This window comes from Hyla sarda, chromosome 6 (genome assembly GCF_029499605.1).
Source record: "Hyla sarda isolate aHylSar1 chromosome 6, aHylSar1.hap1, whole genome shotgun sequence".
In the NCBI taxonomy this organism is placed as follows: Eukaryota; Metazoa; Chordata; class Amphibia; order Anura; family Hylidae; genus Hyla; species Hyla sarda.
The window spans coordinates 114467543-114490171 of NC_079194.1; the positions used below are offsets into that span (position 1 = coordinate 114467543).

Consider the following 22629-nt stretch of genomic DNA (forward strand, 5'->3'; position numbering starts at 1 on the left):
AAGTAAAGACAACAGAGAAGACGTCACTCAGGTCAGTGATATTATTGTGTATTTTCCTAACTGTCCCATCAGAGCTGTAGTCACTGATGTCATTGTGTAGTCTCCTGACTGTCCCATCAGCTGTAGTCACTTCAGACATGATGGGAGTTGCAGCTTTCCAACATCTGGGGAGCCACTTGAACCAAGGTGATTGGTGGGGGTCCCATGAGTCAGACCCCCACCATAAAAATGGGCTGTTTATTTTAAAATGCCTGGGCCTATTTTTGGTTCCTGTCTGGCCCTGCCTGTAAGTCACTTCTATCCCTAAGGAGCCAAGGAACCAGGGGGTGCCAAGGGGTGTCGTGCTAAGTCCAGGGGTGCGAGTGTAAAGGGGAGCACTGCCCTCTGCCTCCCAGCTAGATACAGGTCAGGCTGACCCGGGGGAGTGCTCACCGGGCCTGGGCCGCACACTGAGAGGGACAGGGGCCACCTGGAGCCCACCTCAGGAGCCGTTCCATCCACCTGTGGTGGACAAGGCAAGTGGCGACACTACATGCGCGGGGTAAGTGGAGGCACTCCGGTGGGGTCTAGGTACATGAGGGGGCACAGTGCTGGGGGGCGGGGGGACTCTCTCAATACATTGTATACCATGATTGCTTTCAGTCTTATATATGCAATGTAATGCATTTGCTAGTGTTCCTAAAGGGGTTCTCCACTGGCCAGCGTTCGGGGGTCGGCCAAGACCATCGTGATGTCATGGCCATCCATCACGCCCCCTCCCATAGACTTGCATTGAGGGGCTTGGCCGTGACGTCACGATGGGAGTGGCCGACCCCCGCAGCTCGAAAACAGCATTCGGAACATTTGGTTCCGAACACTGGCCAGTGGAATATCCCTTTAAGGGACAAGAGGTCAGAAAGGTAGCTAAGAGACCCTGAAGCAAGATCGGGACCCTTCAACCCTCATGTGCTATTTATACTATGGAGGCAGGGCAGAATACCCCTCCAGATATGGCAATACCGGTGTGCACTGTGATGAATACGTGCAAGACGTAGAATGTAGTCTCTGCTGTACAATGGCACAAACTGAACAGAAAGCAGGCTTGGACCTTCCCATATGAAAATCATACATTTGAATGTTGCTTATTACTGTACCACTGTCCTCGTCTAGTCCTCTTGGGACACCGACCAATTTTGCTTAAGGGTACGTTCACACATGCACAGATTTGATGCGCAGGATTTTCTGCTGCTCAATGTAAACTAAATAACTGAGCACAGCTTCTAATCTGCAGTTCCAAATCCTACATATCAAATCTGCGCAGGATCCTGTATGTGTGAACCTACCCTTAACAGTAGACAGAATGTGATATAGAGGGAGCTTGGGGTTGACCTTTAGCTGATGGGAAGTCCGGGCTTCTCTTATGTGGACCTCTCTCCTAACTAACTGTAGCAGTGAAGCATCTTCAGGACTCCTGCAGTTGGCCTAATCTGGTCTAGGTCTAGAGCAGTGGTCTCCAACCTGCGGACCTCCATATGTTGCAAAACTACAACTCCCAGCATGCCCGGACAGCCAACAGCTGTCCGGGCATGCTGGGAGTTGTAGTTTTGCAACATCTGGAGATCCACAGGTTGAAGACCACTGTATCACCTGTCTACCCTCAGTAAAGTTACCGTTGTCTATAACTTGGCGTCGGTGTCTTCATTGCCCCCATGCCTAGCCCAGTACCAGCGATATTACCTTCGGGTGGTTAAGGCTAAACCATGCCCTGATGTCACGACAAGAAGGGGTTAATAACATCTGCCCCCAGGGTTACAACATCTGCCCTACATTGCACCCCCGCACGCCACATACAGAACAATAAAGTGTAATGTATTACAAATTATTGACATGGAAGTACATGTGGTGGCGGAACTGGGATGAAGCCTTGTGGAGTGTAGGGTAATTAGGGTGTTGCTGTTCAGGATAGTTAAGGGCGCTGTTAACCCTTGTCACTCGTGACGCCAGGGTGAGGGTTAAATGCTGTATTCTTGATAGGCCTATTGCCACCCTTCCCAAGAGCAATGGGTGATGCAGAAATAAGGATTGTCCACAACCGCTGTTAACTGAAAACTTGCAGGAACTTTTACTGAAGAATTTCGGTACATGCAGCAATAGTAAGAGTCCAGATAACAGAGTCTCTATGCATATAGCTGAGCAGCGATTGACAGTTGGTTGGGATCAGATAAGCCCAATTTAGCTTCTTAGGGATTGTATAGCAGAGATCCGCTGGATTTAGGGGTGCGTTTAGGTCCAGTGATCTTGCGATGAGTAGCGGGGAATTGTTTAGTCTATCCGCTATGTTAGAAGCCAAGACCGCAAGGCTTTGGCCTAGTAAATCGCCTTGTAAGCTGCAGAGGTCCTACCTCTTCCAGAGTCAGCAACCCAAGAGAGGGATCAAGATGGTGCACGTCCCTTATATGGGCAGGGGCCGGCCGTTTTGGATTGGTCCGTAACAACTATCACTCACCGTTACAGTGCATTGTGGGTGAACAAGTCACAGGAACCTCCAAAGGTCCTGTAGCAAAACCATAGAGTTCTTAACTAATCATGTGACCCGCAGGTCCTGCTACGCTTGAATAGGTAGGCAACTAAATATATACATATCTTTATACTTATACTTATATGAACTTCTATATAGTCACTGACTTACTGAGGGGTGACAAGGGGAAAACTACAAAAGAGGGACCCCGACGTGCTATGGACTCTGACTATGGGGACCTCTATAAAGGTAACGTATACAATACGGTACCGGGACACCACATACAGGTGAAACTCGAAAAATTTGAACATTGTGCAAAAGCCCATTGTATTTCATTATTGCAACTTAAAAGGAAGCATGAAATGCTCCAAAATCTCCTGGTAGACGGATGCGTTGACCCTGGACTTAAAGGACAACTGTTTAACTTTCTGGCACCAGTTGATTTAAAAATAAAAAGTTTTCCACTGGATTACCCCTTTAAGGTGTTCCCCATTTCCTTACAATATAATGCATGATCAATACAAGAATACTGGACCCTGTAATACTTCTGATTGCCCAGCAGATGGCGGTATAGTTACGGCTACTTACATTATACACACAGGCAGTGATTGGGCGGCTTTAATGCCATTAATTTCCTCTGGATTAAGCGCTTATGGTTAGGAAATGTACCCAGGACAAGCCTAGACAGGGTCATCCCCGTTGTATAGAGCTGGAATCATTACTGTAATAGTGATCCACATAAGGAGTTGGGAAAAGACCTTTAATAACTAGGAGGATCAATACCAATAATAATATCACAGAATTACTCTCTATGCAGTACTAGAATTATTTCTTTAAAGTGGAACTACAAAGTTGTTGAGGTGACAGGATACACCTTTAAAACTCCATGCATTGGCTTTAGCAACAGTGCACAAGGTTGCCGGGAGGTTTAAAAGAGTACCCTGCCTCAACAACAATGTTGTAGTCACACTTTAAAGAGGTACTCCGGAGGAAAACTTTTTATTTTTAAATCAACTGGCTCCAGAAAGTTAAACAGGTTTGTAAATTACTTCTATTAAAAAATCTTAATCCTTCCAGTACTTATTAGGTGCTGAATACTACAGTGGAAATTATTTTCTTTTTGGAACACAGAGCTCTCTGCTGACATCATGAGCACAGTGCTCTCTGCTGACATCTCTGTCCATTTTAAGAACTGTCCAGAGTAGGAGAAAATCCCCATAGCATATATATGCTGCTCTGGACAGTTCCTAAAATGGACAGAGGTGTCAGCAGAGAGCATTGTGGTCATGATGTCAGCAGAGAGCTCTGTGTTCCAAAAAGAAAAGAATTTCCTCTGTAGTATTCAGCAGCTAATAAGTACTGGAAGGATTAAGATTTTTTTAATAGAAGTAATTTACAAATCTGTTTAACTTTCTGGCACCAGTTGATTTTTTTGAAAAAAAGTTTTCACCGGAGTACCCCGTTAAAGTGGAACTTGAATTTAAAGGGGTTGTCCAGTGTAATGCTTCTGGGACTCTCACTGTAACCTGTGCAGGGATTTGGCAGAACGTTTTCAATTTCTTTACAGCGCCACTACAGGAGATATAAGGCATTACACATTTCAGAATTTGAACTGAAGCCCCTGCAGATCATTTACATTAAACATGTATACATTTCCGCCATAGGTGCAGCATGCAGATCTCCGGCAGATGTTTATCTAGCACTATGTACTCATTCTCTCCCTCCGCATTTGACAGACAGCACAAAGGAGAATTCCACCTCCTACCTATTTACTAAGAGTTTCCTTGGGAACCTTCCATAAGGAGACATCCTGTTAACCCCGTCCGTGCCATTTATACTCCTCTCCTGGTTACCCTTGGTACAAAAAAAATGAGAAACAGATTATATGATAGCTAGGAAAACTATTTTCAATTTCTTGATTTGTTGAGGTTTACCTGTCAATTCAAAAAAACTTTTCACATGTCCTAGAGAAAAGTCAAATGTTTTGATGGGTCGGGGTCTGAGTGTTCACATCCCCACAGATCATTAGAACAGGTGTTTGTTTGTCCCATTACCGTGTTTCTCCAGTCATTACTGGCGGCCGCGGTCCGGATCTGGACCGCGGTCCACCAGTTGATTACCCCTGGCCTAGGTCTTATTTTCGGGGTAGGGCTTATATTGCAGCCCACCCTGATAATCCTGCTAGGGCTTACTTTCGGGGTAGGGTTTATTTTTTGGGGAAACACGGTAGTGCGCTTTTCTCCTGGCTTATTCTAGCGATTGGTCACACTCAGAACCTGTCTAACAAAACATTTAACTTGTCTCTACAACAGTGGTCTCCAACCTGCGGGCCTTCAGATGTTGCAAAACTACAAATCCCAGCATGCCCGGACAGCCGTTGGCTGTCCGGGCATGCTGGGATTTGTAGTTTTGCAACATCTGGAGGTCCGCAGGTTGGAGACCACTGCTCTACAACATGTGGGAAGTGTTTGTGCCCATTTAAATGTTATTGTGTAAGACATGGGGATAGTTTTTCCTGAAACAGCCCCACTCATGTCCATAGACTGTTTCTGCTGTTGCAGGATTTAGGTGAGTGGGGATGAGCTGCAATACCAGACACAGGCTATTGAAGAGAGTGGCACTATTATGGGGCATGCCCTTTTTTTTTTTAAATCTACACTGTCTGTGTAGACGCAACCCATTTTCAGGAAAAAATGGGTTGCGTCTACACAGACAGTCACCCAACGTTCCTAGTCTCCTGAATGTCAAATCTGCTTAGTATGAGCCTTTAATATTGTACATGTATGGTGACTGACTGGAATAATGAGTGGGTTGATGATGAGGGTAGTAGTCCCTCATATTTCATGTGGCTAAGTGGTGTTACCTAGAGTTTCTTTTGTGAACACCACAATGTCCTTTTCCATATGAAGCTGTTCCTCTACTCGGAGCCCAGGGATGACACTTCTGACAGCCAGGGTTTTGGTGAACTGTAAACTTTAGTTAAAAGGGTACTCTGGAGGAGAAAAGTTGTATACAAATCCACTGATGCCAAAAAGTTATACAGCTTTGTAAATTACATCTATTTAAAAATCTTAATCCTTCCAGTACTTATTAGCTGATGTATACTACAGAGGAAGTTGAGTTGTTCTTTTCTGTCTGACCACAGTGCTCTCTGCTGCTACCTCTGCCTGTGTCAGGAACTGTCCAGTGTAGGAGCAAATCCCCATAACAAACCTCTGCTGCTCTGGACACTTCCTGACATGGACAGAGGTGGCAGCAGAGAGCACTGTGGTCAGACAGAAAAGAACAACTCAACTTCCTCTGTAGTATACAGCAGCTGATAAGTACTTGAAGGATTAAGATTTCTAAATAGAAGTAATTTACCAATCTGTATAACTTTCTGGAACCAGTTGATTTGAAATCCCCCCCCCCCCCAACACCTCCCTTCCGGAGTACCAATATGCAATACTAGTATGCAATATGGATACTTGGAATGTTGCGTTAATTGGTGCAGCTTTAGAGTGCAACTTTAGATTCAGGACAAGTAGAATCTGATCACTGTCCCTTTAAATAATAGGGATTTTGCAGAAATTTTACTTTGATGCTTTGATACTTGAACTTGAGAATGTCTAATACAGACTCAGACTGATGCAGGTAACTCTGATGCACTAGCTTTAGGTCCTAATTGCTTGTTCTAAACTGAAGAAGGATTCTCATGAGGCTAAAGAAACTGTAGAACTCCACTCCACTTAGTTTTGTGGCAAACTGTGACACAACACTCTGAGAGGCATATCCAGGGATAGTTTCCCTGACTTAAAGGGATATTTTGGCCATAGACATCTTATCCCCTATCCAAAGGATAACATTTCTGATCGTGGGGGCCTGGTGCTGGGACCCCCCGAGATCTCCGTGCAGCACCCGCATTCTATTACGGGCTGCTGCTGCAGTCTCAGAAACCTTGGTGTTTCCAGGACTGGAGATGTGATGTCACACCACGCCCTCTCCATTCATGTCTATGGCAGGGGGCGTCACGCCCCTCCCATAGACATGAATGGAGGGGGCGTGGTGTGGCGTCACGTCTCCAGTCCCAGAAACACAGAGGTTTCCCAGACTTTGGTTTCCCAGCCCGGCATAGAATGCGGGTGCTGCATGGAGATTGCGGGGGGGTCCCAGCACCAGGCCCCCACGATCAGAAATCTTATACCCTATCCTTTGGATAGGGGATAAGATGTCTTTGGCCGGAATACCCCTTTAACAGGTGTCACTGGTCCATCCTAATGCAAAACTAGATTCAGTGTAGATGAAGACCTTGTGCAACTTAAAGGGTTATTCCAGGATTTTTTTTATTTGACTATGCTACAGGGGCTGTAAAGTTAGTGTAGTTCATAATATAGTGTCTGTACCTGTGTGTGACGGTTTTCTCACAATTCTTCTGGGATTTTCACCCCAATATTTATTTTTAACAGCATACAAAATGACTGTTGTCTCAGATTTTTCCCAGGTTGCAATGCAGCCGAGACCTGACTCACTAGTCAGCTGATGACAGGGAGCCTGTCTGCTTCAGTGGGTGGAGCAATCGCTTGGTGGGAGAGAGATCAATCGGCAACCAATGTAACAGCCGTAGGCACCCTGATTGAAAACCACAGGTCTTTTGAATGACTGCAGCTCACTTATGTTTCAAAGGGTGGGGTAGCTGATGTGTGGAAGGGAGGAACATGGAATTATGCTATGCTGTAAAGCTGATTAACCCTTGCTGCAGGACATGAGGGCTAGACAGCTGGCTTGACTTTGATAGTGGACAGGACTAGTGACATTTAGCTATACCTAGGCCCATGTTAGTTGCTATCTCTGGTTTGAAAGCAGCTAACATGTTCCCCTGACCAAGGCCAGAGCTAAACTCTAACTAACTCAAGAGAAAAACTGGAACCAGGCTTGTGAAGTGAAGTTGGGACAACAACTACATTAACTGGTTACGAATCTTAGCTGTAACTACTTTCTGCTCTCTGCTGTAGCGAGAATCCACTTGTGCATTTGTAATAAGAGACAAGTTTTGCTTTATTAACGCTATGAATGCTGGAGAACATAGCATATGCATTTTATGACATTAACATACATATGCAATGTAGAACATAGAATTACTTAGACCTTCAGCACTTGTCCAGCAAATCTTATATTTACTTCCGCCACCCAACTAAGTTTGGTATAGCAGCTGGTACAGCTCGTGCTCGGCCCCCAGAAATGCAGTCCTATAGTCAGGAGCAGGTTATCGATTAGAAGGAACTGAAGAGATAAACATATGGTTTTATGGGAAAAGACTCAGCATAACTTTTATTCTTAAAAAACTTTCCTTTTTTTTATTTATTTAGGAGTCCTAAGAAGAACATGATGCTGGCAGATCAGACACTATGTGCAACATTACAGGTTCCCTTTATACAGTGAAAATCCCATGTTCTTTTCAACATCATAAATACTTTCACCTCGTGGGAGCTGTAATGGCATCTAGAACTAGAATATGACAAACACGGTAGCTCAAAGACTTATATCGATTGGGTATTTTTTTTTTAGGGGAATATGATATATATATATATATATATATATATATATATATATATATATATACATATACAAAAAAAGAGGATTGCAGCAGCACACATTGGTCAAAAAAAATGAGGCTCTTAGCGCACTTTTTGATCAAAACGTGTCCCCCATCCACCACGGGGAGGTGGCCTCATTTAGGATGGGAACCTAGCACAAATTCTGAGCCTAACACTCAACTATCCACTCACCTCTGCTGGGCATATAGCCTCTGACTGGGTGACATGCTGGATCCATTTAAAACTCCACCTGTGAGAAAGGGGGAGGGGTGCACAGCTAAACAGGGTGCCATATATATATATATATATATATATATATACACACACAGTGGGGCAAAAAAGTATTTAGTCAGCCGCCAATTGTGCAAGTTCTCCCACTTAAAAAGAGGAGAGATGCCTGTCATTTTCATCATATATATACCTCAACTATGAGAGACATAATGAGAAAAAAATCCATAAAATCACATTGTCTGATTTCTAAAGAATTTATTTGCGAATTATGGTGGAAAATAAGTATTTGGTCACCTACAAACAAGAGAGATTTCTGGCTCTCACAGACCTGTAACTTCTTCTTTAAGAGTCTCCTCTGTCCTCCACTCGTTACCTGTATTAAAGGACATCTGCAGCGTTATTAACACTTATCCCCTATCCACAGGATAGGGGATAAGTGTTTGATCGCAGGGGGTCCGACCGCTGGGACCCCCTGTGATCTCCTGTACGGGGCAGCGGCTGTGCAGGGGGTGTGCCAGCCGCAGCATGACGTTGCAGCTGGCACGCCTCCTCCATACATCTCTATGGGAGAGGCGGGGAGGCAGCGTTCTTGCCTCCCCGTCTCCCCCATAGAACTGTATGGGGACAGGGAGGAGAAGGGGCGTAGATCTGCACCAGGCTGGGAAGACTGAATCTGTAATAGGCAAGCAGCTTGGTGTGAAGAAATCAACTGTGGGAGCAATTATTAGAAAATGGAAGACATACAAGACCACTAATAATCTCCCTCGATCTGGGGCTCCATGCAAGATCTCACCCCGTGGTGTCAAAATGACCAGGAGAACGGTGAGCAAAAAACTCAGAACCCCACGGGGGGACCTAGTGAATGACCTGCAGAGAGCTGGGACCAAAGTAACAAAGGATACCATCAGTAACACACTAAGCCGCCAGGGACTCAAATCATGCAGTGCCAGACGTGTCCCCCTGCTTAAGACAGTACATGTCCGGGCCCGTCTGAAGTTTGATAAAGAGGATTTGGATGATCCAGAAGAGGATTGGAAGAATGTCATATGGTCAGATGAAACCAAAGTAGAACTTTTTGGTAAAACACAACTCGTCGTGTTTGGAGGAGAAAGAATGCATCTAAAGTACACCATACCTACTGTGAAACATGGGGTTGGAAACATCATGCTTTGGGGCTGTTTTTCTACAAAGGGACCAGGACGACTGATCCATATAAAGAAAAGAATGAATGGGGCCATGTATTGTGAGATTTTGTGTGAAAACCTCCTTCCATCAGCAAGGGCATTGAAGATGAAACATGGCTGGGTCTTTCAGCATGACAATGATCCCAAACACATCGCCCGGGCAAAGAAGGAGTGGCTTCGTAGGAAGCATTTCAAGGTCCTGGAGTGGCCTAACCACTCTCCAGATCTCAACCCCATAGAAAACCTTTGGAGGGAGTTGAAAGTCCGTGTTGCCCAGAGACAGCTCCAAAACATCACTGCTCTAGAGGAGATCTGCATGGAGGAATGGGCCAAAATAACACCAACAGTGAGTGAAAACCTTGTGGAGACTTACAGAAAACATTTTACCTCTGTCATCGCCAACAAAGGGTATACAACAAAGTATTGAGATTAACTTTTGTTATTGTCGAAATACTTATTTTCCACCATAATTTGCAAATAAACTCTTTAATCAGACAATGTGATTTTCTGGATTTTTTTCTTCTCATTTTGTCTCTCATAGTTGAGGTATACCTATGATGAAAATAACAGGCCTCTCTCATCTTTTTAAGTGGGAGAACATGCACAATTGGTGGCTGAGTAAATGATTTTTTTGCCCCAATGTATGACCTATGGGACCCCTCAGAGTCTCCCCCATGTAAGCCCTGGGTGGAGCCTCTGCTCGCTCTCTTGCATGCTGAGTTGCAGTGAAGTCAAGTCCTAGGTGTGTGTCTGGAGTCCAGAAGAGGCTTAATGTCAGTCAAGCAGCCACGGATTCTCAAGTCTATTGCTCCACAGGCCAAGTCAAAGCCTGGTAAGCTACAGAAGGGGTGAAGTCACTCATAGTCTGTCATAGTCAAGTCAGTCCAAGTCATCCTGTCTCAAGTCAGCATGGCCTGCATCCAAATTGTCCAAGTCCACTATAAGTCCCAGCAAGCCCTAAGGTCTCTGAAGTCACTGGTCACCTCTGTGGGCCTAGCCAAGCTTTATAGACTGTTACACCTGTCTGACTCATTAAAGCTGCCGTTGTTCCATAACTTGGCATTGGAGTAATTTTTCCCCCCCGTGCCTAGCCCAGGATCCAGTGGTATTCCTTCGGGTGGTGTAGAGGATAAACCACGCCCTGGCGTCACAAACACAAGGGGTTAATGCCATCTGCCCCTAGGGTAATTCCATCTGCCCTTATCACACCCTTACCACACTACTATAATAGGGCACTGTGACTGTCACTGTTATGGTTGCACTTTGGTTGGCACGGTCATGTGGTGGCATTAGATTGGGGGTGTGACCTACATATAAGGAGTAAGGCTGCGTTCACATCACGATTTCTCCATCCGACTTGAGTAAACGATTTTATAACTTAAAATCGTATGAAATCGTATATAAAGTCGGATCCATTGACCTCCATTAAAAAATGTAATCCATTACACACATCCGATTTGATCCGCAACCGATTTCCATTTTTATTCAGGTCTGAAATGGGGTTTGACCACGATTTCAGACCTGAACAAAAATTGTGTGAAGTCGGATGTGGATCAAATCGGATGGATCCGATTTTTTTTCATGGAGGTCAATGGATCCGACTTTATATATGATTTCATACGATTTTAAGTTATAAAATCGTCTAATCAAGTCGGATGGAGAAATCGTGATGTGAACGCAGCCTAAACAAAAATCTGAAAATGTGGCACACATGTTCTCCCAGTCGTTTTTCCTACAGGTAGGCAAGTATGGCATCTCCTCAAGGTGCCCCGCAGTCCATCCAACAACCCTGCACGTCTGTCATTTGCAGTAACGTTACATGTGAGTGAAATATGAGCCACAGAACAATGGCTGCAATATCAAAGGTTATAACTTACAAAAGCCGAAACCATACACCCATGTTTGTCTCTACACCCTGCCGAAGCAGCTACGGTCCCATCTGCTCCCTTCCAGTGCCCGGCTCAATCCCTGCAGAAAGGGGGAAAAAATAAGAAGGGGGGGATAAATGAATCTCTCAGGTACTTGTAGGAAACAGGTAATAATAACCACAGGCATACACAGTGACAGGTCTCGCCCAGTTCACTTCTTGGCAAGGGAACAGCAGTAGCGTGCAGGATACACCCCACAGCTATGAAAAAAATATACATATCTCAAAGAAGATAATCCTCAAGACTGAGAGGAGCCGACAACCCGAGCTCCCTGCAGTCCTGGAGGAGACATTTCACCTGAATATCCTCCCCGAGCAGCAGGTGAGTCTCTAACTTCTTCATTTCTTGCTTCTTCAAGACTTTCTCCCATAGGCACGGTCACCTTAGACTGTAACTTTGCCTGGTACGGATGTAGCATGGCGGCATATCTCATCCTAATCTATGGGGTTGCATTGTTTTGCGTGTTATCTGTCAATGTTGACCTGCAGTCCTATGTAAAACCACACATGACGCATCTTGAGCTGTGCCGATTGACAAACTCAGCTCTGCTTAAAATAATCTGATAATAGCTCAATGGGTTTGGGTTGTATGAGGACTGGCTGAGTAGAGGTAGCGTTCTGTATGTCTAATATTTCTAATTCTTTATGTCAGTGTTTCCCAACCAGGGTGCCTCCAGATGTTGCAAAACTACAACTCCCAGCATGCCTGGACAGCCAAAGGCTGTCCAGGCATGCTGGGAGTTGTAGTTTTGCAACATCTGGAGGCACCCTGGTTGGGAAACACTGCTTTATGTGAAGGTTAGAACATTATAATATGGCAGTATTGTAGATACATATGCTATTACATTATATTGTTGGTAGTTGGTGCATTTATATACTGTAGTTATTGGTTATTGGTTATTACCTAAATATTTTTTCCTACTGGATCGGGAAAAATCCTGGCAAAAATATCATCTAAATATTTAAAGGAACAGAACACCTCAGGTGAAACTGATTTCTATTGTTCCCTGATAGCATCTATTTCAAGCTGACCGAAATCTTTTTATGTTTTATTATATACTCTAGGACAGTGATGTCCAAATTGTGGCCCTCCAGATGTTGCAAAACTACAACTCCCAGCATGCCCAGACAGAAAATGGCTGGAGGCATGCTGGGAGTTGTAGTTTTGCAACATCTGGAGGGTCACAGTTTGGACATTACTGCTCTAGGACCTAGGTCTTCATACTGTGGAACTCCAGCTGTTGAAAAACTACAACTCCCAGCCTGCCCAGACAGCAAACGGCTGGAGGCATGCTGGGAGTTGTAGTTTTGCAACATCTGGAGGGCCACAGTTTGGACATTACTGCTCTAAGACTTAGGTCTTCATACTGTGGAACGCCAGTTGTTGCAAAACTACAACTCCCAGCATGCCCAGACAGCAAAAGGCTGGAGGCCTGATTGGAGTTGTAGTTTTGCAACACCTGGAGGGCCACAGTTTGGACATTACTGCTCTAGGACCCAGGTCTTCATACTGTGTAACTCCAGCTGTTGCAAAACTACAACTCCCAGCATGCCCAGACAGCAAACGGCTGGAGGCATGCTGGGAGTTGTAGTTTTGCAACATCTGGAGGGCCACAGTTTGGACATTACTGCTCTAAGACTTAGGTCTTCATACTGTGGAACTCCAGCTGTTGCAAAACTACAACTCCCAGCATGCCCAGACAGCAAAAGGCTGGAGGCATGCTGGGAGTTGTAGTCTTGCAACCCCTGGAGGGCCACTGTTTGGACATTACTGCTCTTGGACCTAGGTCTTCATACTGTGGAACTCCAGCTGTTGCAAAACTACAAATCCCAGCATGCCTGGACAGCCGTTGGCTGTCCGGCCATGCTGGGAGTTGTAGTTTTGCAACAGCTCGAGTTCCACAGTTTTGAGACCACTGCCTAAGACTATGAAAAGTATGGCTCCCTACTTGCTATGATACTACTACTACTACCAAGTGCTGAGAGTTGTAGTTTCACTCTGCAGACTACTGTTATACTGACACTCCCATTTGGTTGAGGTTTCCCATTCATTTCATAAAAAAGTACAAAGTGCATATTTACAGAGGACTGTAATAATTCCTCCCTCAGGTAGGACCTTATCTGCCGTGGATTTTCATATATCTCAGTATTATTTCCATCACACTGAATTGTACCAGATCCAAGTAACCACAGCTGTGTATGCCAGGCCTGCTGGGACATGTGATAGAGCATGGCAATACCTGCCTGTTTTCACATGCGTGTTTATCCTGCACAATACAAAAAATACCTATATTCATCTCTCCTCCATATCCCTAAACTTACAGTAAATCCTTACTATGTCATTGTAGAGTGAAAAGTTTCTGCTGATTAATTCTGTAAAACTTTATAGTGTTACGAGCTTTGTTTTCCTGATACAGAGTTCCAAATCCCCTGCATAGATATAAATGAAATACTGGCTGCCTACAGTCACCACTAGGGGGAGCTTACTTGTTTTATAATTAAAGGCGTTATCCAGGAACAAAACTTTTTTTTATATATATATATATATATATATATATATATATATATATATATACGGTATATATATATATATATATATATATATATATATATATATCTCAACTGGCTCCAGAAAGTTAAACAGATTTGTAAATTACTTCTATTAAAAAATCTTAATCCTTTCAGTACTTATGAGCTGCTGAAGTTGAGTTGTTCTTTTCTGTCTAAGTGCTCTCTGATGACACGTATCTCGGCAACCACCCAGTTTAGAAGCAAATTCCCATAGCAAACCTCTTCTACTCTGTGCAGTTCCCGAGACAAGCAGAAATGTCAGCAGAGAGCACTGTTGCCAGACAGAAAACAACAACTCAACTTCAGCAGCTGATAATTATTGAAAGGATTAAGATTTTTTAATAGAAGTAATTTACAAATCTGTTTAACTTTCTGGAGCCAGTTGATATAAAAAAAAAAGTTTTCTCCTGGAATACCCCTTTAAGTTCAATGTTTGAGCTGTAAATTACTTCTATTTTAAAATCTTAATCCTTCCAGTACTTATTAGCTGCTGTATACTACAGAGGAAGTTATTTTCTTTTTGAATTATTTCTTTTCTGTCTGACCACAGTACTCTCTGCTGACACCTCTGTCTGTCTCAGGAACTGTCCAGTGCAGAATAGGTTTGCCATGGGGATTTGCTCCTGCTCTTGGCAGTTCCTGACATGGACAGAGGTATCAGCAGAGAGCACTGTGGACAGACAGAAATTTTTTTTAAATAGAAAAGAACTTCCTCTGTAGTTTACAGCAGCTGATAAATACAGGAAGGATTAAATTTTTTTTAATAGTAGTAATTTGCAAATCTGTTTAACGTTCTGGAACCAGTTGATTTAAAAAACATAAAAATAAAATAAAGTTGTTTTCCTTTAAGTCCTTATGCAAATCCATGGGATTTCTGGTCTCTACTCGCCAAGCTTCACTCTGCATCAATGCGTGAATCTTGCCTACAGGAGATGCCTCTTCGCCCGCAAGCCATGCCTACCCCACAAGCCACACCCTTTTTTGCCCTTTTTTTGTTTTGGATCAAGGCTGAAAACACAATTTTCGCCCAATACACCCACATCTCGGGTCCTTCAACAACTATTTCTTCATCACAGCTCAGCCCCACCTTACTCCATAAACTCTGCATCTCCTGATGAATATGTCAGTCCGGCTTGCAAGCCACGCCACTGTTCACAAACCTTTCTTTTTTAGTCCCTTTATTGTGCACTGGTCTTGTTTGCGAGCCATGCCACTCCCAGAAAGCCACATCCCTTCTATCTTTGACCATTTTTTGCGCATATAGCCAGCTTGCAAGCCACGTCTATCCCCCATGCCCATGCAAATCACTTCACCTTCTATTTTCGGCCTACAATCTCTTTGTAACAGCTCACCCTCACCTGAGGACGGGATATGAGGACAGGACCTTGGGACAGGATATAAAGACGTGATATGAGTTCGGGATATGAGGATGAGATATGAGGTCAAGATATGTGGTTGGGATATGAGGTCAGAATATGAGATCGGGATATGGGGAAGAGATATGAGGACAGGATATGAGGTCGGAATATGAGGTTGGGATATGTGGATGGGATATAAGGATGGGACATGAGGATAGGATGTGAATACATAATATGAGAACGGAATATGAGGACGGCAAATGAATGAGGTCAGGGTACGAGAATAATAGTATATATGGTAGAAGGTGTGGTGTACAACAGATGGAATTACCCTAGGGGCAGATGGCATTTACCCCCGGTATTCGTGATGCCAGGGCGTGGTTTATCCTCAATACCACCTGAAAGTATACCGCTGGATCCTGGTCTAGGCACGGGGGGCAATAATGACGCCGACGCCAAGTTACGGACAATGCTAGCTTTACTGAGTGATCGATGGAACAGTCTATACAGTTCAGCCAGGCCCATGGAGGTGACCAGTGACTTCAGAGACCTTAAGGGCTTGCTGGGACTTGCAGCAGATTTGGACAATTTTAGTGCAAGCCACTCTGACTTGACAATCGATGACTGTGACTGACTTGACTTGAAAATTACTAAGCTGTGATGGTAGCTTACTTGTAGACTTGAAGGCTTGTGGCTGCAGGAAGGACTGATGCCTCCTATGGACTCCAGACACACTCTAGGACTTGTCTGTACTGCAACTCAGCAGGGAGCATATGAGCTAATAGCAGAGCTCAAAGAGAAGAGACTCCTCCCAGGGCTTATATAGGGGAGGCTCTGGTGGGGTCCCATAGGTCACCCTTAGGTCACATGGTCACCGATACCTCACGGGGTTACACTCACATGACAACTCACATAACAAATAACAACTGGTGATCACATGTTAATATTTCTTAAAGCAATAACACTCATATACATTTTACAGTATAACACATGGCAGAAAATATATATACATAAGGGGACAGGTGTCAGGGGCCCAGGGGACACAGATGGGAGGCTGTCTGACAGAGCAGCAAGGGTACAGGGGTATAACTCCTGTACTGGACCACCACAAACTCCTCCTCTTAAACACAGCCATCCTCGGCGTCCAGTCCTGGAGGGCGGATGACGGGAAGTGGCCACTGGGGCCTGGTGATGACAACAGTTCCTGGGGCATTATTGTAGAATGTCCTTCACAGTTCTGAATATGAGTAACAAAAACAGGGGACGAGTCTATGTAGCACTTTGTGAAAATGTCCATACATGCTCCTTTGGGAATAAATTTGTAAACATATGGGAATTTATAAACCTTGTAACTGCAGACTAAACACAATTAAGCATATTTAAACACATATGGTGCGGATTTGGCTGCCAGAGGCTCTCTGCCCAATGCCTTAACTGCTGGGGCCCATTGGCACTAGATACTTCTCCCCAGAACACTATACATGTTTTTATACAACATACCACATAACTCTGTCTCTATATGTGCCTTACGCATATCTCAGGGGGATCCCTCAGGCCAGTAGAGCACCCTGTACATGTGGACAGGAAAAATTATTAGACATGTGTACATTAGACAATTGTGGACAGGTTATATACATCCTGGCTACAGTCCTAACTTGCTATTATACTGGGCTAGTTTATACATAATACACTTATTTACATGACATTAGCATTTGACTATGCTAGACTGACTGAAATAGATGACATACTATGCTGACAACTTTTATAGGGTGCTATTATTCATGGTACCTAGCTGGTATTTGTCCTTGTGTCGACCTTTGGGTTCTGTGCAACACCACCTCTGGAGAATCTGGAACTCTTGAGATTTCTGGGGCTCTTGGAATTTCTGGAGCTGCGGCTGGCTCTTCCTCAGCGAACTCAGGAGCTGGTATTAGTTCAGGACTGGCTGGACCCAGAATTGCTGGCATCTGTGCTGGAGAGGCTGGAGACAGGGTTGGCGCTCTGGAAACTGGAGTCTAGGCCGGAGCCAAAGGTGACAAGACTGGGACTGGCGTGGAGACTAGTGTGGGTTGAACCAGCCCCGGGGTTGGTGAGACACAGAAGATCGCAGGGTGGATTCCCTCACCCGGGATGTACTCTCTCGCAGGTCTGATAGCTGGAGGAGGCGGTGCTGGGTGCACTGGTTGATCTTCTTTGAGACATAACTTGATTAGATTCCGGTGAATGACTTGTGGCTCATACCCAGGTTTTTGAACTTTGTATACATCAGACTCAGGATATGGTATGGCCGTCACCGTGTATGGTTCTGTCTCCCAGATAGAGTCTAATTTGTTGGTCCTTGAAAACTTTCGTAGCCAGACTTTATCGCCCAATTGGAGTGGTTTGGCGGAGGCATGGAGGTTATAGTCCTATTGTCTCTGTTGAGCCTCGCCCATCTTCATGCTGACAATTTCTTTGGCTTCTTAGATCCTTCTCTGGTGGTCAGAGACCCATTCCAGGGAGGCTTGCGGAGAGTTGTTGAACGGGACCTGGACTTCAAATGTCTGGTCTTTAGGCAGCTGCCCATGTTGCCTCATCATCAAGTATAGAAAGGGGTGTACCCCGTAGAACAATGAACTGTGCTGTTATATATCTCCAGTAATTTGGGCAGCAGTTGGGGGCCACTCTTCTTGTCTTGACACAGAGGCTGCTCACAACATGTGGATAAAGACTTGATTGATGCGCTCACAGAGCGGTAAGCGGTAGTCCGGAGTTTCTTGCAGGCACGGAATTGACATAACTCTTGGAAGAGTTGGGCCTCGAAGGCCGTTCCTCAGTCTGTTAGGACAGACTCCGGACACCCAAGGATTTGCACCCAATTGGAGTAGAACATCTGGGCCACTGTCTTGGATGTGAGATCTTTGACGGGTACAATGACAACCCATTTGGGTAATGATCCACCATGGTGAGAGCATAAGTATACCCGGACCGGGTAGGAGACAATTTAATATGGTCTAGTGCGATCAAATGGTTGGGCCTTTCACTCTGGATGGAATGGAGGGGTTCTCTTGCATCCGTGCGTACATTCTTGGTGATGTTACAGACTGCACATTCACTGCACCATTTCTCAATGTCGCTCCGCATTCCGATCCAATAGAATCTTCGCCTTATGGACTCCAAAGCTTTGGTCTTATGGACTCCAAAGTGTCCCAACTGGTCATGGCATGCATTGAGGACCATCGCCGCGTCTCTTCGGGGAACCAGAATCTGATAAAGTCGATCACCAGAGACCGGATCCAAAGAATTTCGGTGCAACAGTCCTTTGTGCACAAACAGTCGTTTCCTCTGTCGCCACAGACATTTCAACTCATAATCAAACTAGGCCCAGCGTAGACGGGTTGGTTCCTTTTTCACCAAAAGGTAGTCCAAAAGATCCCCCATGACTCGACTTTCAACCTGAAGAGTCTTCCAGGTATACAGGTCTTCTTTAACCTTTTTGGACCTGGGTTCACCATCCATCAGGGCGGTCACAACATTCTGGTTCGCAAACCGTTGATAAAAGGGAGGCATCTCCATGTCTTCGCCGGGGGTCATCCGACAGTACATCAGCACTGACTTGTTGCTTCTGAACTTGTAATTGGCCAGTCTTGAAGCCCATTGCTGCTCAATGGCACCCAACTTGACAGTGTTCAGGTGGGCCAACAGGTTATTATCCATGTAGATAGTAAATGGCGTGGCAGCCAAATAGTCCTTGAAATTCTAAGTCACGGCCCACACCAGGGCGAGAAGTTCCAATTATAATGAGCTGTAGTTGGCATTGTACTCATCTGCTCCTCGCAGGTTACGACTGGCATAAGCAATTACTCGCTCTTGTCCATCCTGGACTTGGGACAGGACAGCTCCCAGACTTTCAAAACTGGTATCAGTATATAGCTGGAATGGCTGACTGTAGACTGGATACGCCAGGATGGGTGGTTCTTTCAACAGACTTTTAAGAGCTTGGAACGCTGTCTCTTGCTCTTTAGCCCTTCGCTGTACTCCATAGGAAAGCTGTGAGGGGTTCTGCAATCTGGGCAAAGTGTGGAATGAAGCGGCGGTAGTAGCCGGCAAATCCCAGGAAGCTCCTGACATCTTTCACCGTGTGGGGGATAGGCCAGTTCTTAACAGCTTCTACCTTTTCAGGATTGGGCTGGACTCCCTCTGCGCTGACAACATGACCCAAGTAATGGACCTGAGGTTTGAGCAGGTGACACTTGACAATGACATTGTCCCGGTATAACAAGACACTCTGAAAATTCAGGTGGCCCAGTCACCTTTCCATCAGACTCTAGGAACGTAGCAGGGGCATTGCACAGAACATACTTTTAAACTCGAACAGTCCCATGGGTGTCACAAAGGCGGTCTTTTCCCGGTCCTCCACGGCCATGGGAACCTGCCAGTATCCGCTGGTTAAATCCAGGGTATAGAAGTAAGCAGCAGACCCGAGGGCTGTGAGTGACTCCTTGATCCTTGGCAAAGGATAAGCGTCTTTATGTATAAAGTTGATCAGTTTCCTGCAATCAACACAGAAGCAGATGGTTCCGTCTTTCTTCTTGACCAGGACAAGTGGTGCCGCCCCAGGGACTCTTACTTTCTTGTATCACATCCTCCTCTTTCATGTCGGCCAGCATTTTCTTGACAGTCTGGTACAAGCCTGGTGCGACTGGACGGTGTCTTTCCTTTATAGGTGGGCTGTCGCCTGTAAGGATTCTGTGCTGGATCATGGGCGTATTCCCGAAGTCTGTAGGGTGTTTGCTAAAAGCCTCATGGTACCTTTTGGCAACATTGATGACTCCATTGACTTGGTCCCTTGGTGTAGTGTCGTCTCCAACCTGGAGTTGCGCCCACCAGGGCTCTGGAGGACTCGCACTGTATCATTCGTCCACTTGGGCTGCACGCTGTCGGGCCACCAGACGTTCTGTCAAAATGTCCTTTGACTCTATGAGGTACAACTGGGCTACTGGGGTGTATTTGGGTAAGACAGAAGCAGCATCAGACAGGTTGACTAACCGCACCAGGACTCTCCCATTGGTGACAGTGGCAAGGCTTCACGCAGCTCGGACAAGAGGATGATCTTCTAGTTGCATAGGTTCCAGCAGGGTCTGATAGTCCCTATTCATGACTTAAGGATGTGCATGACACCAGATGATAGTGTTACGATTCGGCTAACTGGATGTGGATCCACTGTGTCAGCGAGGGATTGGTGTGGACCGTGTCGGTGGACCGGTTCTAGGGTTGCTACTGGTTTTCACCAGAGCCCGCCGCAAAGCGGGATGGTCTTGCTGTGGCGGTAGCAACCAGGTCGTATCCACCGGCAACGGCTCAACCTCGCTGACTGCTGAGAAGGCGTGGGACAGAAGGACTAGGCAGAGGCAAGGTCAGACGTAGCAGAAGGTCGGGGCAGGCGGCAAGGTTCGTAGTCAATGAGGATAGCAGAAGATCTGGAACACAGGCTTTGGACAACACTAACGCTTTCTCTGGCACAAGGCAACAAGATCCGGCAAGGAAGTGCAGGGGAAGTGAGGTAATATACACAGGGAGCAGGTGGAAGCTAATTAGACTGATTGGGCCAGGCACCAATCACTGGTGCACTGGCCCTTTAAACCTTAGAGAGCTGGCGCGCGCGCGCCCTAGAGAGCGGAGCCGTGCGCGCCAGAACATGACAGCCGGGGACCGGGACGGGTAAGTGGCTTGGGATGCGGTTCGCGAGCGGGCGCGTCCCGCTATGCGAATCGCATCCCCATCGCGAATGTCAGTGCAGCGCTCCCGGTCAGCGGGTCTGACCGGGGCGCTGCAGAGAGGAGAACGCCGCGAGCGCTCCGGGGAGGAGCAGGGTCCCGGAGCGCTCGGCGTAACAGTACCCCCCCCCATTGGGTCTCCCCCTCTTTGTCTCCTTGTCCCTTTAACTGAGAAGAGAACATAGGGGGCGTCTCTTGAGTTTCCTTCCGGAACAAAAAACAGTCCTGGGTAGCTACATCAGTGGCCGGTAATCCGGAAGAAGCGGGAATGGGGACGGGGGGCAGAGGGTGAAGCTCGGGCTGTTCAGCAGGGCAGTCTCGGCTGTTCAGCAGGGCAGTCTCGGCAGAAGAAGCTCGGGCTGGTTCCTCGAAGACACTACGGACTTCAGCGAAGAAGGACTGGACTGAGGCTGTGGCCGGATCATTGCGGTCCCAGAGCGGTGTGGCCCAAGACAAGGCCTTTCCAGACAGAAGACTCACTACGAACGCCACCTTAGACCGTTCTGTAGGAAATTGGTCCGACAACATCTCCATATGTATGGAACATTGAGACAGGAAGCCACGTCAGAATCTAGAGTCCCCATCAAATTTGTCCGGCAGGGACAAGCGGAGGCTAGGAGCGGCCACTCGCTGCGGAGGGGGTGCAGGAGCTGGCGGAGGAGATGGTTGCTGCTGTAGCAGTGGCAGAAGTTGCTGTAACATGGCGGTCAACTGCGACAGCTGCTGTCCTTGTTGGGCAATTTGCTGCGATTGCTGGGCGACCACTGTGGGTAGGTCAGGGAGACTTGGCAGCGGCACCTCAGCGGGATCCATGGCCAGATCTACTGTTACCATTTGGCTAACTGGATGTGGATCCACTGTGTCAGCGAGGGATTGGCGTGGACCGTGTCGGTGGACCGGTTCTAGGGTTGCTACTGGTTTTCACCAGAGCCCGCCGCAAAGCGGGATGGTCTTGCTGCGGCGGTAGCAACCAGGTCGTATCCACCGGCAACGGCTCAACCTCGCTGACTGCTGAGAAGGCGTAGGACAGAAGGACTAGGGAGAGGCAAGGTCAGACCTAGCAGAAGGTCGGGGCAGGCGGCAAGGTTCGTAGTCAATGAGGATAGCAGAAGATCTGGAACACAGGCTTTGGACAACACTAACGCTTTCTCTGGCACAAGGCAACAAGATCCGGCAAGGAAGTGCAGGGGAAGTGAGGTAATATACACAGGGAGCTGGTGGAAGCTAATTAGACTGATTGGGCCAGGCACCACTGATTGGACCAAGCACCTAGAGAGCGGAGCCGCGCGTGCCAGAAGATGACAGCCGGGGACCGGGATGGGTTAAGGGCTTGGGATGCGATTCGCGAGCGGGCGCGTCCCGCTATGCGAATCGCATCCCCATCGCGAATGTCAGTGCAGCGCTCCCGGTCAGCGGGTCTGACCGGGGCGCTGCAGAGAGGAGAACGCCGCGAGCGCTCCGGGGAGGAGCAGGGACCCGGAGCGCTCGGCGTAACAGATAGTCTCTGTGTTGGGTTGTAAGGTCACCGACCT

The 22629-nt window shown here is 46.5% G+C and overlaps 1 protein-coding gene across 1 annotated transcript in view; it reads left to right on the forward strand.

Moving 5' to 3' along the window:
* The first annotated feature begins 11532 nt into the window (after positions 1-11532).
* The window catches only part of LOC130275986 (laminin subunit beta-2-like), a 133965-nt gene continuing 122868 nt past the window's right edge, over positions 11533-22629 (forward strand). Inside the window, exon 1 of the mRNA XM_056524748.1 lies at positions 11533-11734. The gene's annotated coding sequence lies outside the window, so the exon portion shown is untranslated. The remainder of the gene's footprint in view (positions 11735-22629) is intronic.